Below are 15,860 nucleotides of genomic sequence, written 5' to 3'. Positions count from 1 at the left end.
TAACTGAACATTTGGCACACCGAGCAAGAAAGAGCAGAGGGAGAAGCCATCGCTAACTGTAAAGCTAATGTAGTTACCAAGGCTAGTAATGTGCAAACAACAGCTGAGAGATTAGCGAGAAAGTCGTAGAAAGGAGGAGAGCTATAAGTGCTTAAACAGAACCAGTGTGGGTTAAGACTTGAAGTACACGTTAAAGCAACGTTAAAGCAACTGAAGTGAGAAAGCAGGCTAGCAGAATCCACCAGAGCAGTACAGAGATGCTGTCACAGAAACACCGGAAATGACACAACCCGCTTACCGCAATACGTCAGCACGTCGTACACAGTCACCTGTATAGCATTAAGGCATCCCCTTAAATACATTGCATAGGCATGAAGTGCCTTCCCGTCGTCAGTTTTTAAAGCTGTCCAGTTCAATGCCTTCTCTAAATAAGCATTTGATATCTTGATTTCATCCCCATAATGCTCCTCTAATAATCGTTTGGCTTCCTTAAATCCTCTGTGTGAATCCATATGTAGTCAGCTTTGGACAAGGCTTTTGGGCTGCTCAAGAAAGTAGAGCCTATCCTGGCTGCTACTTGTTTTGTCCGCAATCAAGTGCTTCAGTGCTTGAATAAATGATTTATATGCCAGTGGATCACCATCAAATACTGGCACCTCCATGGTTGGCAACATGGCTAATTTCTGTTGTATGATTATGAGTTCAGCAATGTCAGTCCGTTGTCTTTGCTTTGAGTTATCATGATGGCTAGGACTTTGGACTGAATCCTCAGTACTGTGCAGTCTAGATGATGAATAATGTTTCTTTGGTAGTGATGGGTCATGCTGCTGAAAACCGTTTCGGTCCAAAGATTTCTGAAATTGCATGTTTCCAACAGTTGTCTGGAGAGGTGTTTTAGGCACTGCACCCATTTTCAGAAACTCAACAGGTGACACATCAGGATCCATGAAGTCTATATTCTTTTGTTTACTTGCTTCAAGATATGCATTCCTTCCATACTGTCAGTGTCAAGGTTTTGTAGAGCCTTAACTTTAGCAGCTGATGCTGCAATTTCTGCATTGAGTTCCAAGGTCTCTTTTTCTGTCTTTAACTTTGCTTCTTGCAGCCGCAGTGCATGTTTGGCCTTTAATTCATTCATTCTGAGGAGTCTGAGGAGGAAGCTTTGGCGGCTGCTAAGGAGGCTTTAGATCCTTTTGTCTTTTTGGACACATTGGAAATACTGTCATGAGGCTCAACACTTGATTGTGCAATTTGTTCTCTTTTCCATATTTCAACATCTTTCAGCCAATATTCAAAGTTAGTCATCCTAGGCTCATACCAGTACACATTATCCTCCTCTTTCTCCTCCTCTGATAAGAGCACTTGCACCGACCTATGAACAGCACAGAATTCCTCCACAGCTTTATGAAATGACTTCAAGCACTCCTTAACATGGTCAACACTTCCATCATCCTTTAGTAAAGCTTTGATTTCATTCATTTTTCTCGTGTCTTCCCTTGCTGGATGCTTTGAATGCTTTTAACATTGTTTCTTTATTCCATTGTTGTTTGATTCATGGCCGTAGCCAGCTATGAGGTCACCGAAGTCCGGACCTCGGTAAAAAATTTCAAAGAGAAAAAAATAGAATAAGGCCCAAACAGCATGGTAAACATATTAACACACCAGACAGCTTTTATTTTGAAACGACATGCAGGAAGTTATCTGATGTTTCGGTGGAACGTGGTAAACTTTAATTCAGTTGACAGAAAGACACCGATACTGCTAGCTGACAGACGAGCTGAGTGAATGACAGTTTTTTTATTATTATTTTAGTGACGACCAAGCTGCCCACTGTAAGTTAAAGGAGCAATAAGCGAAATTCATCATTTCTAGATTGAGGGAATTAAAAAATTGCTATGTGAAGAACCAGAGGTGTACTTTTTTTTTTTTAATTTGTTTATTTGAAGGGACAGAGCATATTAATAGACATTTCTGTAAATATGCCAGATTTAGCCAAAGGCTAATTTTCATCCGTTGTCCCTGGCCAGGTGTTACAAAGGCTCCCTGAAATAAAACAAAGTAGAACTATGTTGAGGGAGCAAACATCAGTCTTATCTTAAAGCACCGATCAATAAACTACAACTAATTAAAATTGATTAGTGTGTGAACAACAAGTAATAATGACATTGCTAAAATTAACATACAATTGACAACAAGACAACATAAGACAGCCTTACAATTAATACAGAACACAAGGGACAAAACGAACTTCACAGCAAGCAAATAAACATGCAAGCAAGAAAGCAGTTAAAAACATGTATGCAAGACAATACGTAGTTAAGACATAAGCAAGCCAACCCTCCACGCAGAATGCTGGTTAGAACCAGTCAGAACCAGAGTGACTAGCCCAGAGTGCATACAAAACAACACTTATGCACGAACAGGGTACAACATAAAAGATATTTCACATTGGACAAGCCATACAGGACATAGGGACCAAATAACCATCTGATATTAACAAGGTGGCAGCAGCTGACAGAATTTTCAATGCTGACAAATTTGGTTACTAATTAGCCACTGTTTTAAATGAGATTTAAATATCACATATGTCCCGACATCCCTAATATGTGTTGGGATGTTGTTCCACTCTCGGGAGGCTTTAACAGAAAACGCTGACTGACTAAAGGAGCTTTTCTTTAGTGGAACAACACAGTCCCCTCTTGAAACCCCCCTTGTGATTTGATTTGTATTTGTTCTAATCTTAACAAAAGATTGGAGAGGAGGAGGAGCTAAGCCATGTATAATTTTGAACAGAAGACATATATTTACATATGGTGAATTCAGGTAATGTGGGACATCAGGTAATGTGGGATGTTTATGCATTGTGATGATTTAATATGGTCAAAATCAATACACAATGATCAAAACTGATCTTGAATTGTTGCTACAACACTTCTTGCCACTAAACAATGGTTTGGGTTGGTCTGACATCATCAGAGTGGGCGTGGCCTATCTTCACGGGAGGTCTGCTTGGTAAGTTCAGCGGCAAGTGGGTTTCAATTTTTCAATGTTAAGGCTTTTAATGAAATTTAAATTAGGTAAGAACCTATACTTCTGTTTCATAATGAAGTAGGTTAAACACTGGTTGAGAAACAGGAGAAAAAAGTGTAAAATAATCCTTTGTTTTTATGAAAACATGATTTATGTCACTGTCCCACATTAGCTGAACATGTTAGATAATGTGGGACGGCATTGTTCAGGTAAAGTGGGACAGCGTGTTATGCTTTATTTATGCTATAAAACTGGCCCTAACCCTAACCCTCCTAAGTTTTAACCTTTGTAGAACTACAACTAGGCCTACTCCATCATTTCATTTAGCTAGCTATAGGTAACATTGATAGCTATCTCGTGTTAGCTAGCAAGCAGTCAATGCTTTGTCGCGACACAAATACAGAGCACATTTAAACATAATCTGTCACAGTTGTGGGTGTTTATCAGTGTTTTCACAACGTTACCACTTTGAAAATATTCAGAAATAGTGTTTTAATCTTCTGTTTCATAAATTTATGCCTAGCAAGACTCTCGCACACACACGCACACACACACGCACACACACACACACACACACACACACACACACAGGCAGTGCTGGGAGCGGGAACAGAGGAGGGGGGAGGGGCGAACCTCAGGTGTGTTTGTTTCTAAACAGAGCCTGCATTATCTGACTTTAAGATTTTCAAACTAATTAAAATGGGTGTCATACATAGAGTTAAACAATGCATACTATCTATTGCAGATAATGGCACCAGGAGAGTCAGGGCAATTACAGAGAAAGGCAAAGACAGGGAAGAAAGGAAAAAGGAGGGAAGATGGACGAAGAAATAGTCAGGGAGGAAGAAAAGGAATGAGACACAATATGTGGAGTGAGGAAAGGATGAAGGGGGCAATGAATGAAGAGGCCTGTTTTTTAAATCTAAGAATGACTGTCCCACTTTACCAAACAAACTGTCCCACATTACCTGAACATGCTGCTCGAACGAAAGAGGGTGTCATGTTATGTTTGAAGGTGTGTAGCTTCTAAAAAAAGATTGTATTCCCACTGAATTCAAACATAAAATGTTAATAAGGCCTAAAATGATTTAATGAAACATCATTGGAGCAAGTAAATAGTTTTTATATAAGTCTACCGGAGCATCTACCAAAAACTGTCCCACATTACCTGAATTCACCATACTTAATCATGTTTTCCCAATTCAGAAGGCCATATTTCTTTAGGATTGTACAGTGGTGGTGTTCTTTTGGCTTTTTATCTAAGATTTTTATCGTCTGTTTATACAATAACTGCAGTGGTTTGAGTGTAGTGTAATTGGCTTGCGACCAGCTTGTTAGACAGTAATTCATGTGAGAAAGGATCATTGAGTGCATGTACAGCTTGGCTGCTTCAGTTGACATAGAATTGCGTATGAACCTGAAATTTACAAGACTTGCTTCGACCCGTTGACATACTTTTTAACCTGTGCCCTGAAATTAAGGTTGGAATCTAAAAAGATGCCAAGGTACTTGAATTCTTTTACCATCTGCAGTCGCTCTCCAGATATACAAATATCCAGATCTACACAAGTGTCATTATTATTTGTAAAGTACATGCCTACTGTTTTTGAAACATTTAATTGGAGACAGCACTGACTAAGCCATGTTATAATTTCGACCATTATCTTTGTGAGCTTGGTCGCAACTTCTGCTTTTGTGGTGCCATGTACATATACCACTGTATCATCGGCATACATCTGTACATGAGCATCAGAACACATAGATGGCAGGTCATTTATATATATACAAAACAAAAGAGGACCCAGTATGGATCCCTGTGGGACACCAGTGGACAGACATAAGGCATTTGATTGATGATTATTAATTCGTACTGTTTGGGAGCGGCTTAAAAGATAGGATTCCACCCATTTCAGGGAGTTAGCTGAGAAATTGATGACAGATAACTTGGAGAGGAGAACTCTGTGGTTAACGGTGTCAAAGGCTTTCTTGAGATCCAGAAATACAGCACCAACAGTGCCACCTTTATCTAATAATTATTTGATATTTTCAATGAAAAAACAATTAGCTGTCTCAGTTGAATGGTAAGGTCTGAAACCAAATTGCATCGGATGAAGAGGACAAGAACTATTATTCAGGTGTTGTTTGATTTGCTCAGCCACCCATTTTTCAGCCACTTTAGACATTACAGGAAGAATACTGATGGGCCGGTAATTACAAATGGACTGGGGATCCCCAGCTTTGAAAATTGGTGTAACAACTGCAGATTTCCAGACATTTGGAAATTCTCCCTGAGATATTGACAGATTAATGACTTCAGTAATGGGCTTAGCTAATGATAAATGAAACATTTTTAGCATATTTGTGTCCATTCCAAACACATCTTTCGCTTTTGATGGTTTGAGAGATCTGATTATACTTATGACCTTTGATTCACTGGCATGTCTAATGCTGAAGGCTTGTTCTGTCATGTTTGTTAAACAGACAGTAGTATTAATATGCCTAGCAGGACAGCTTTGTGTAATGGTTGCCAATGGTTGTAATCAACAAAATATTGATTAAGAGCACCTGCTATTTCGACTGGGTCCTTCGTCAGATTACCATCCAGGTTAAGTTCAATCGATTTGTCTGTATTGTGGTGTTGCCCAGTAAGTTTTTTTAATTGATCCCATATTATTTTAGAGTTACCCCTAGCCTCAGCAATTATTGACATGAAGAAATTTGCCTTAGCCTTTCTCAGTTCCTGTATTACTTTATTCCTTAAGCTATTAAAGTGAAGTTTGTGGTGGGGAAGTGTTGTTCTTAATGAAATTTTCAAAGCAGTATCCCGTTCTTTCATCATTTTTAGGATATCTGCATTCATCCACGGAAGACTGTTCTTTTTATTTCTACATTTAAACTTTCGAGTGAAGTCAGTGATTATGCTCTGTAATTTGTTCGATAGTATTCGACTATCCTCGTTTGCATTTTTACCTAATAGCAGGCCGCTCCAATTAAAATGTTCTATGGTGTTCTTGAAGGGCTCCTCTTCACTTTTTGGAATTCTATAGATCTCCTGTCCTTTTTTTGTGGTATTAAACCTCTTTTTAGTTAATTTTCTGGCCACCACAATTAAATTGTGGTCAGATAACCCAGTTATCATATTAAAAGACTTTGAGATCCATTCGGGTCTATTACTGAACACCAGATCAATCTGAGTTTTTGTGGACTGGGTTATTCTTGTCGGACCTTTGATTAACTGTGAGAGTTCAAGACTGTCAGTAATTTGTTTAAGGTGTTTCCTCATTCTTTTGTCTTCCAAATTTATATTGAGATCTCCCATAATTATCACTTCCTTTTTAAAATTACATTCACTAAGCATGTCTCGAAACTTGTCATAAAAATCATGAGTATAGTATGACCTCACACACCCTCTCTCTGTGTTGATCTCCAGCCCATTGTTTACAAGCCGGTCCGGCTGCGCGTTCATGTACGTTCATGTGAATCCCGTAGTAGCTCTAGTGCTAACTCTGGGAGCTAACGCTAACATTCCTCTCTTCTCCGTGAGCCGGAGGGAGCTAACGCTAACATTCCTCTCTTCTCCGTGAGCCGGAGCCGGGAGGCTCACGGTCTCACGGAGAAGAGTTGGAACGTTAGCATGGCAGCCGACTAGTGCTAACGCTAACGTCCCCATGCTTCTCGGAGCCGCGAAGCAGGCTCCCGGAACGTTAGCATGGCAGCCGACTAGTGCTAACGCTAACGTCCCCACGCTTCTCGGCTCCGGCTACTGAGCCTGGCGGAGAAGCGTAGGGACGTTAGCACTACTCGGCTGCCATGCTAACGTTCCAACTCTTCTCCATGAGACCATGAGCCTGGTGGGCTCCCGGCTCAGTTGGAGTTGGAGCCTTAGCGTGGCAGCCAAGTAGTGCTAACGCTAACAGGAAAGCAGGGAAATAGCTAAACACAGCAGAGACCAAGAGTGAGTGAAAGACATCGCTAACTGCTAAACTAAGCCAAACTAAGCCAAACTAAGTTGGCTGTTTAGGTTTTATTTCCTCGCCCCTGTGGCGAGTGAATCTGCCTGCAGTGAAAGCGGGGCTAACTGGTGCTTCCTCCTCATACTCCACTTCACTCAGCTGCCAGCACAGCCAGTTAGCCTCCGCTAGCTTCCCAGCTAGTGGCTCTCCGTTTGGATCCAACCGGAGCACCGAGCCCTAGTTTGTTATTCAGGTTAATGTGGGAAGAAGCAGCGGGTATATCGGGCAGCTGAGTGAAGCGGAGCCTGCGGAAGAAACACCGGGACCGTCTGGATGTGGTAGTCCATGGAGATGCTGCGGCGCTCGGCGGCACATATGAGGCGAGTGGGGGGGTGGGGGTGGGGGGTGTTGGAGAGCAGAGGTAGAGGGAGTGGCTCATGACACACTTTGTTTTGGTCTACAGGCAGTGCACAACAGCAAACCTAGCGGTGAAAGGATTTTGCTTTTTGCCCCTTTAAAGTTTAAGAAAAAGTTAAGTTCTTGCTAAGTAAAGTTAATGTTAGAGGCTTTAGCTGTGACACAATGGGTTGAAAGCTACTGGCTAATCATGCATGATCTGAGCTCATTAAGTCAGTGCCATGCTCCCGAACGTTATGCAGGTGGCTGTTTCATGACCCAATAAAGTTACACGAGGTTAGGTGGTGTAGAAACATATATATGTGTATATATATGTATATATATATATATATATATATAGATATAGATATATATATATATGTAGTTTCTACATATATATATGTATATGGGGCATTCTACCGAATGTGTGCAAAGTCAGGCTGGAAATATTTTGAAATTTTGTATGTTTTATTTCCAAAACTTTGTCCCTATATATATTGTACCATATGTAAAGGTCACATATCTAGTAAAATGACTGTAGATTTTTATATTGTATTTTCAGACTGTTTTGGAATGTTTTTCCTCTCCCAAAATTTGTCACTACCGAAACATATAGTATTATATTATACAAAAAAATATATATCAACCTGTTATGCTTGTTCCTTCCCTTGTCTAAAGATTTAAATTTTTACAAATTTTGACTGAAGGTTTTCACAATTAAATCTATAAAAAATAATATTTTAACAAATTTCGAAGTTCAAATTATAGAATTCTTCAAAATCTAAATGCAATCTTTCTTTGTAAAATGCATAACGCTGATCAGATTGATTTCAGAGTTAATAACTGATGAAAGAGAACATAAATGTAACCAATTAGCATCATACTTTAGTTGATAATTCAATATACTTTATTTTTTACAAAACACCCAGTGTTTCGTATTTCCTCAAATGTATGCCTTATGGTGGGAATTATAAATTCAAAGACAAATGTTTTGTGGTCAATAAAAAAAATTAATTTTTGAGAGAGCAGAGCAGAGTAGAGTAGGGTAGAGCGGAGCAGAATAGAGCATGGCATAGCAGAGTAGAGTGGAGAAGAGTATAGTGGAGCAGAGTGTAGTAGAATAGAACAAAGTAGAGCAGAGTATAGTAGAGTAGAGTAGAGCAGAGTAGAGCAAAGTAGACCAGAGTAGAGCAGAGCAGAGTAGAGCAGAATAGAGTAGAGCAGAGAAGAGCAAAGTAGAGTAGAGTAGAGCTGAGTATAGTAGAGCAGAGTAGAGCAGAATATAGTAGAGTAGAGCAGAGTAGAGCAGAGTAGAACAGAGCAGAGCAGAATAGAGTAGAGAAGAGTAGAGTATAGAGTACAGCAGAGTAGAGGAGAGCAGAGTAGAGTAGGGTAGAGAAAAGTAGAATATAGAGTAGACCAGAGTAAAGTAGAGTAGAGTAGACCAGAGTATAGAGTAGAGCACAGCACAGTAGAATAGAGCAGAGCATAGTATAGTAGAGCAGAGCAGAGCATAGTAGAGTAGAGCAGAGCAGAACAGACCAGAGTAAAGCAAAGTAGAGCAGAATAGAGTAGAGCAGAGTAGAATAAAGTAGAGGAGAGTAGAACAGAGCAGAGTAGAGCAGAATAGAGTAGATTATAGAGTAGACCAGAGTAAAGTAGAGTAGACCAGAGTAGAGTAGAGTAGACCAGAGTAAAGCAGAGTATAGCAGAGCAGAGCATAGTAGAGTAGAGCAGAGTATAGTAGAGCAGAGCAGAATAGAGTAGAGCAGAGCATAGTAGAGTAGAGAAGAGTTGAGTAGAGAAGAGTAGAGTAGAGCAGAGCAGTGCAAGTAGAGCAGAGCAGAACAGACCAGAGTAAAGCAAAGTAGAGCAGAGTAGAACAGAGCAGAGTAGAGCAGAGCATAGTAGAGTAGAGCAGAGTAGAGCAAAGTAGAGCAGAATATAGTAGAGTAGACCAGAGTAGAGCAGAGCAGAATAGAGTAGAGCAGAGTATAGTAGAGTAGAGCAGAATAGAGTATAGTAGAGTAGAGAAGAGTATAGTAGAGCAGAGTAAAGTAGAGTAGAGCAGAGTAGTGCAAAGTAAAGCAGAGTAGAACAGAGCAGAGTATAGTAGAGCAGAATAGAGTAAAGCAGAGTAGAGAAGAGTAGAGTATAGAGTAAAGCAGAGTAGAGTAGAGAAGAGTAGAGTATAGAGTAAAGCAGAGTAGAGTAGACCAGGGTAGAGTAGAGCAGAGTAGAGCAGAGCAGAGAAGAGCAAGACTTTGGACCACAAAATTATGGGGTTTAACTACTGACCATTCCATTTTGTCACTACCGAAATGATCATGTCACTACCGAAACTTTACCATAGGTTTCGGTAGTGACTGTTTCGGTAGTGACATTCCTAGCTATTTTTCAGGATAACTAAAGAATGCTAGCAGTCACATGGCTAACAAGCACATGTTTGAAGAGTTGTTCACACAGAAAAACATAATATTTTGCATAAACCCCCCAAATTTTTACATAATTGAAGAGAACATGTGTTCGGTAGTGACAGTTTTAAAAGTTACACACTGATTTTCAGACTTTGGAAGACATTTATTTAAAAAATGATGGGAGTCAGCGACTTACCATGCAGCCATCTGGGACGGGGGTGCAGTACTACCCCCCTTCTCAGAAATTCAGGGGTGTGGCTAAAATCCAGACTCAACCAGTGCATTAAAACTCTTGTGTTTCGGTAGTGACATGAAAACAAGGGACACTATTTTTTTAGCATAGTTTCTTAATTTAAAAATTAATCCCACAATACATCTAAATCTTTCAACTTCTGTTTAAACTTAATCACAAAGATGTTTTAAATTACACTTTTGAAAAAAATATGAAAAATGTTTTAAGTGTTATTTACATGAATTGAATTTTAGAGGTCAGGGTTGGGGACAGCTACTTCCCAATAGAAAGTACCCTATAAATGGTGATTTTGTATATATTTAGCTTATCACTTTTTCATTTAATGTCCTGGGTTTAAATAGGCCATAACATAATCTTTGTAAATATCTATGTCTGAATACTCAATTTTATTATTTTTGTTGTTTTTTTGGTAAGGGACAGCACTTTGCACACAATCGGTAGAATGCCCCATATATATGTGTATATGTAGTTTCTACATATATATATGTGTATGGTGATGCACCTGTATGTTGTACACTAGATTTGATTGAGGTGGGTATTTGATATAATGCACTAGGCAATAAGAGCATCCCTCACATGTTTGTGTCATCTATTTATTTGTTGTAGTTGCATTACTCTTGCTAGCCTAGAATTTGACAATAATCACATGCAATAATTCAAACCCTTCATTCCAAATTATCTTCAAGCATTATGATGTAATGTAATCAATAAGGTCTAACCAACCTCCTTGACCCCCCGCCCCCCCCCCCCCACACACACACACACAGAAAAAAACAAGTCAGAAAGTGACAGAAGAAGGAAAGAAAAATGTCAAAAAGAAAACATTTTCTCCAGAATACATTAGATTCATTTGTTAAAAAAAACCTAAGCCATGTGACAATGAGGACAGAGAGGATGAGAATGGACAGAAGAGAGAGGAGGAGAAAGAAGTGTGGAACTGCACAGAGTGGAGAATGGAGAGGACAGAGCAGAGAACTGTGTGAAAAGACAGGAGAGCAGAGAGATCAGAGTGGAGAACAGAGAGGAGAAGAGATAGGGCAGAACCAAGTAGACAGGGAGGACAGAGAGAAGAACAGAGAGAACAGGGTGGAGAACCAAGAGGAGAACCGAGCACACAGAGAGGAGAACAAAGAATCCAGAGAGGATCAGCATAGACATGAGGAGAGAGAGCACAGACAGCAGAACAGAGAGGAGAGAGAGGAGAAGAAAGCATCCAGAGTAGACCAACACAGAGAGGAGGAGAGAGAGCACAGACAACAGAACAGAGAGGAGGAGAGAGAGGAGAAGAAAGCATCCAGAGTGGACCAACACAGAGAGGAGGAGTGAGAGCACAGACAGCAGGACAAAGAGGAGGAGAGGGAGCACAGACAGCAGAACAGAGAGGAGAGAGAGAGAGTAGAAGAAAGCATCCAGAGTAGACCAACACAGAGAGGAGGAGAGAGAGGAGATGAAAGCATCCAGAGTGGATCAGCACAGAGAGGAGGAGAGAGAGGAGATGAAAGCATCCAGAGTAGACCAACACAGAGAGGAGGAGAGAGAGGAGATGAAAGCATCCAGAGTGGATCAGCACAGACAGCAGAACAGAGAGGAGGAGAGAGAGCACAGACAGCATCTGAACATTTTCTGCAGCTGGGCCAAATCCAGCCAAATTTGTGTCACTTCCAGATGGCTTGCACAAGATGTTAAGCATGTGAATATGAAACCATACCTCTTCACAGTGTTACCTCTTCTCACCTTCACTTTGCCAAAGTAGTTTACTCCAAGTGTACTGCAGCAATTCTGACAGCAGGGATATTGTAGTATCCAGTCATACTGTTAGAGAGTACATAGCACTTTATTTCTACCGCTGTGAGCATCCTGTTGATGGATGCAGCACAGAATGAGCATTGTCATTTGGCTGTTCTTTTGGAGAATCATTGAGTGCTTTGTCTGTTCAGGAAGAACAGACATGCTCAACCTACCACCAATTCTGAAAACTTTATCCACAATCACAGGGTCAAGATTGAACAGGTGGCTTGCTTTCTTTAGACTGCTTATGTGTAAAGTGTCAAATTCAAAGCAGACGGACCCAAATGCAAAGACAGCAACAGGCGGAAGACAGGAACTAGTGAATAAATATTTACTTTCCAACTAGGAATAGAAACTATGAACACTGGAAACTAAGACAGGCTGAAATTGAGGTCAGAAGCAGCAGCTGGTAACTGATGACCTGGCTGCAACTCATCAGGAAATTGGGAGTGCTCTGGCTCCGCAGTAACTTGGAGATGATGCAACTTATCAGGAACTTGGGAGTGATGCCACTCAGCATGAACTGAAAATGGCTGCAGCACTGGCACAGTGGACAGCAGCAGAAATAGATGCTGCCTGGGTGACCGACTGGAGACCAGGAGCCTGTGCTGGCCAGACAGCCAGACCAGACGCAAATGTTGGTTGGACTGCTAACCAGGAACGCTGAGTGGGGGGAATTAGGGTAGTGGATCCATGGCAGTAGGCCTCTCCACTACTCTAGTAGGAAGAGGGGAGGGGTGGAAGGGGCTATCGACATCAGAAGTATGCAGAGCCGGCTCTAGCCACCGTTCCATAATAATAGAATAGAAGAGATTTTAATAATAGATACTGTTGGTATTCTTGAATGGACTCCTTTAAAAAAAGTCAAGTATGTGGCAATATTGCATTCAAATGAAAATTGGGATCTGTGTGCAAGCTACAGTTCCCATTTTTTTCTGTCACTACGGAGGTTTAGAAATGTTTAAAGGCTTGGTCAACTTATTGACATTGTAAAAATAGACTTTCATAGCCTCCATGTGTGGACAAATGGACAAAAACATTCCAGATGTACAAGCCAGGATGAGTTGCATGTGTAAGTGATGCCAATATTGTGATATTATTGATATATTTGATAGAAACAACAAAAATGTTTCTGGATTTGGCCATATTTACATTAGAAACATGACTGCAGCAGTAACATACAATCACAGAACTCACCTGATTCAGGCTGTGTCTCACTGGAAGTCGTGAGGTAGTGAGGTGATGTGCTGAATCCAGCCGTGTTGCTGCTTGTTGCGTGACTTATAGCTGTATTCAAACATACAGTACATCCATACTGTTACACCACTTCATGAAGTCTGTTGTGTCATTCTACTGCATATAAAGTAGGCACTGTACAAATAGACTTTATTTTATTTGACCTACATTTACTGTAATTAGTAACAAGGTTAAACTGGAAAATTCAACAGTAATAATAATGACATTATAATAATAATATTAATAACAACAACAAAGATAATGATAAAAATGACAACATAGCAGTGTATCAGAGACCACAAATAATTGGCTAAACTTACATTCTTCATCGAGTGGAGGAGATGTCAGAGAAGGCCCCTCTGCAGCAGCTTCTTGGGTTTTCTCGTTCAAATATTTTCTCAGTGCATCTGGACAGATGTAGAGTAGATTTACCTGTTACTGTACAGTACAAGCAAAACATGTAGCTGCAGCAGACAGACTACTACTTGCACCAGTGATGTGTTCGACATAACATAAATTATTATCTAGTTGTGATTTTGCATTAGTAAAATAAAAGAGGTTGCACTACAATTGTATAGTCACACATTAGTTTACAGTTGTCCCTATTTGTTATCGAATTTCAGCACAATATCTAATGCACTAAGTAATAGGAGGAGCACTAAGCAGCCAGTAGTTCACCAGATAAAAACAGTAATAAACCAGCTCAGCAGCTTAACTCAATCCTTGGCAGCGATCACATCATTATCTACAGTAGCATTATTAGGCAACTTTGCTTTATTTCAGCTTCGCAAGCTGCTAGCTCGTACAAATGAAAAGTCAAACGGCATTTTTTTATGTTATAAAAGACATACTTCGATACTGGGACCTCCGCCTCCCCTTTTCTCCGCTTTCTGTATGTCGCACCTGAGGGCTTGGAGGTCTTTTCAGGATGACAACCCAATAATTTGACAAATTATGACCTCATGTTGTCTGTCAGTCACAACCTACCTACCTGAGATGTGCACAGATAACTCGTCCCACCCCCCTCACCCACAGTGACGTGACTGAGCACGGTGCAAGGCAGGTTCAGGGCCAGGTCAAATAATGACAAACAGCAGGGGGGTTGTTGTTGTTTACTTTTTCTTTATTTGTTCTTTTTTTTTCAAGACAGAGCATGAGGAAAGGGCACCAGTCGGGGCTGCAAATTATTACTAGTATTTATTTTATTTAATTTATTCTATTTTTTTTTGAGGGCTTGCAGCTGCACCCCCGCCAGCATGTGGCACCCTAGGCGACCGCCTATAGGCAAATTGTAGAGGCTTTAAAGTACCCAAAACCTCAGATTTAAGCAGATTGACAATGATCCTTTCAAAACATTTCATCACAACAGATGTTAATGAGACAGGTCTGTAGTCATTATTCACAGCTGGACATGAAACCTTAGGGACCGGAACAATGACAGATTTTTTCCACAGACCTGGCACTGTGTGACTGTCAAGTGACCGTTGAAAAATGGAACACCAGGCAACAGATAATTCCACAGCACAACTTTTTAACAAAAAGGCGGGCAAGCCGTTGGGACCTGATGATTTTCTTTTGCAAGCTTTGCTAAAGACAGCCTGCACCTGCTGTGGTGAAATTAAGAGGTCACATTTCCCCACAGGATTCATAGTGTCTAAAATCTCCTTCCCCTTTAAGGAGTAGTCCTGATCCTCTTAGGAAGAAGCCATTTAGTTAATTTGCCCTACCTGAATCATCTAAGGTTGCTAGCTGTTTCTGACATGAGGTCATATTAGTTATGCAGTCATGCAGTCCCATAACCTCCTGTTATCCATGGCTCTGAAGCTATGTTCAATGTCAGAGTGATGTTTCCAAAGCAAGTGGTTAAGCTCCTATTGAACGATGGCTACACCTACATGATCTTTGTTTTTTCCTGTTAATACATTATTTGATCTCCCTAGTAATGTGAACTTTATTATTGGTGAAATGTAGGATCTCTTTTTTTCCAACCACATTGTCCACGCAGAAATTTATGTAGTCTGTGGTGGTTGTTGTAGCCTCTTCAAGCTCCAAACTCTGGAAAATGCTCCAATCAGTGCTGAGGATCCCTGTATCATTCGTTCATTAATTTTCTAAAATAAAACCAAATATGAAAAAACAAACTAATGACTTGTTTTTTCAATATTTGTTTCCAGAACCAAAATGAAAAAACGGATAACGACTCGTTTTCCGATTTCCGATTTTCTGTTTAAATGGAAAATGGAAATAACGGATAACGGGCCGGGATTCGGGCCCTTCATACACTTTCAATATTTTCATCTCTCGCACATTGCGTGACCCGGAAGCTAAGGTTTTGTTTTTTTTAATTATTATTATTATTATTGTTATTGAAGAAATGTACAAAGATATTATACAAAATATCGAGACAAAAATGTTACATCAGTGAATAAAGGCAAAAAATAAATAAATATACAAATAAAGGAGGCTTGAGGTACTTGTATAAAGGCATCTGCGGAGGAACTTTTGTACTTCGCAGAGGAGCGCTCCATTCTCAACTGCTTGTAGCCTAGTTATGGCTTTATCCCTGTCTTTATTTGAAGCTATAGTGCGTAACTTCTGTCGCCTCCCAGCGGATAATGCGTTATTACAACTAATAAGCCGGCGGCACTTCCATGTACACGGAGTCGCCACACACCATGTACACAGAGTAACACTGGCCAGTCGCCACACACCGTGTAAACAGAGCAACACTCACTACACATCGTGTACACAATGCTACACAACGTGGCGAACACCAGGCTACTAACA

General features: G+C 40.4%; 1 protein-coding gene and 1 long non-coding RNA gene across 4 annotated transcripts in view; one reads left to right on the top strand and one right to left on the bottom strand.

Annotated features, from left to right (window-relative positions):
* The window catches only part of kcnk18 (potassium channel, subfamily K, member 18), a 110,544-nt gene that overhangs the window by 54,294 nt on the left and 40,390 nt on the right, over positions 1-15,860 (top strand). The window lies entirely within an intron of this gene.
* The window catches only part of LOC126406534 (uncharacterized), a 16,393-nt gene continuing 2,479 nt past the window's right edge, over positions 1,947-15,860 (bottom strand). Inside the window, exons 2-4 of one of the 2 annotated variants that reach the window (XR_007571711.1) lie at positions 13,394-13,480; positions 13,035-13,124; positions 1,947-2,043 (exon numbers count right to left, since the gene is read on the bottom strand). This is a non-coding gene — a long non-coding RNA (uncharacterized LOC126406534). Of the gene's footprint in view, positions 2,044-10,967; positions 11,862-13,034; positions 13,125-13,393; positions 13,481-15,860 lie in introns of those variants that run through there. The other variant, XR_007571712.1, reaches the window with a different exon arrangement.

Source organism: Epinephelus moara, chromosome 19, assembly GCF_006386435.1.
Source record: "Epinephelus moara isolate mb chromosome 19, YSFRI_EMoa_1.0, whole genome shotgun sequence".
NCBI classification, from domain to species: domain Eukaryota; kingdom Metazoa; phylum Chordata; class Actinopteri; order Perciformes; family Serranidae; genus Epinephelus; species Epinephelus moara.
This window is presented reverse-complemented; position numbering and strand designations above follow the sequence as displayed.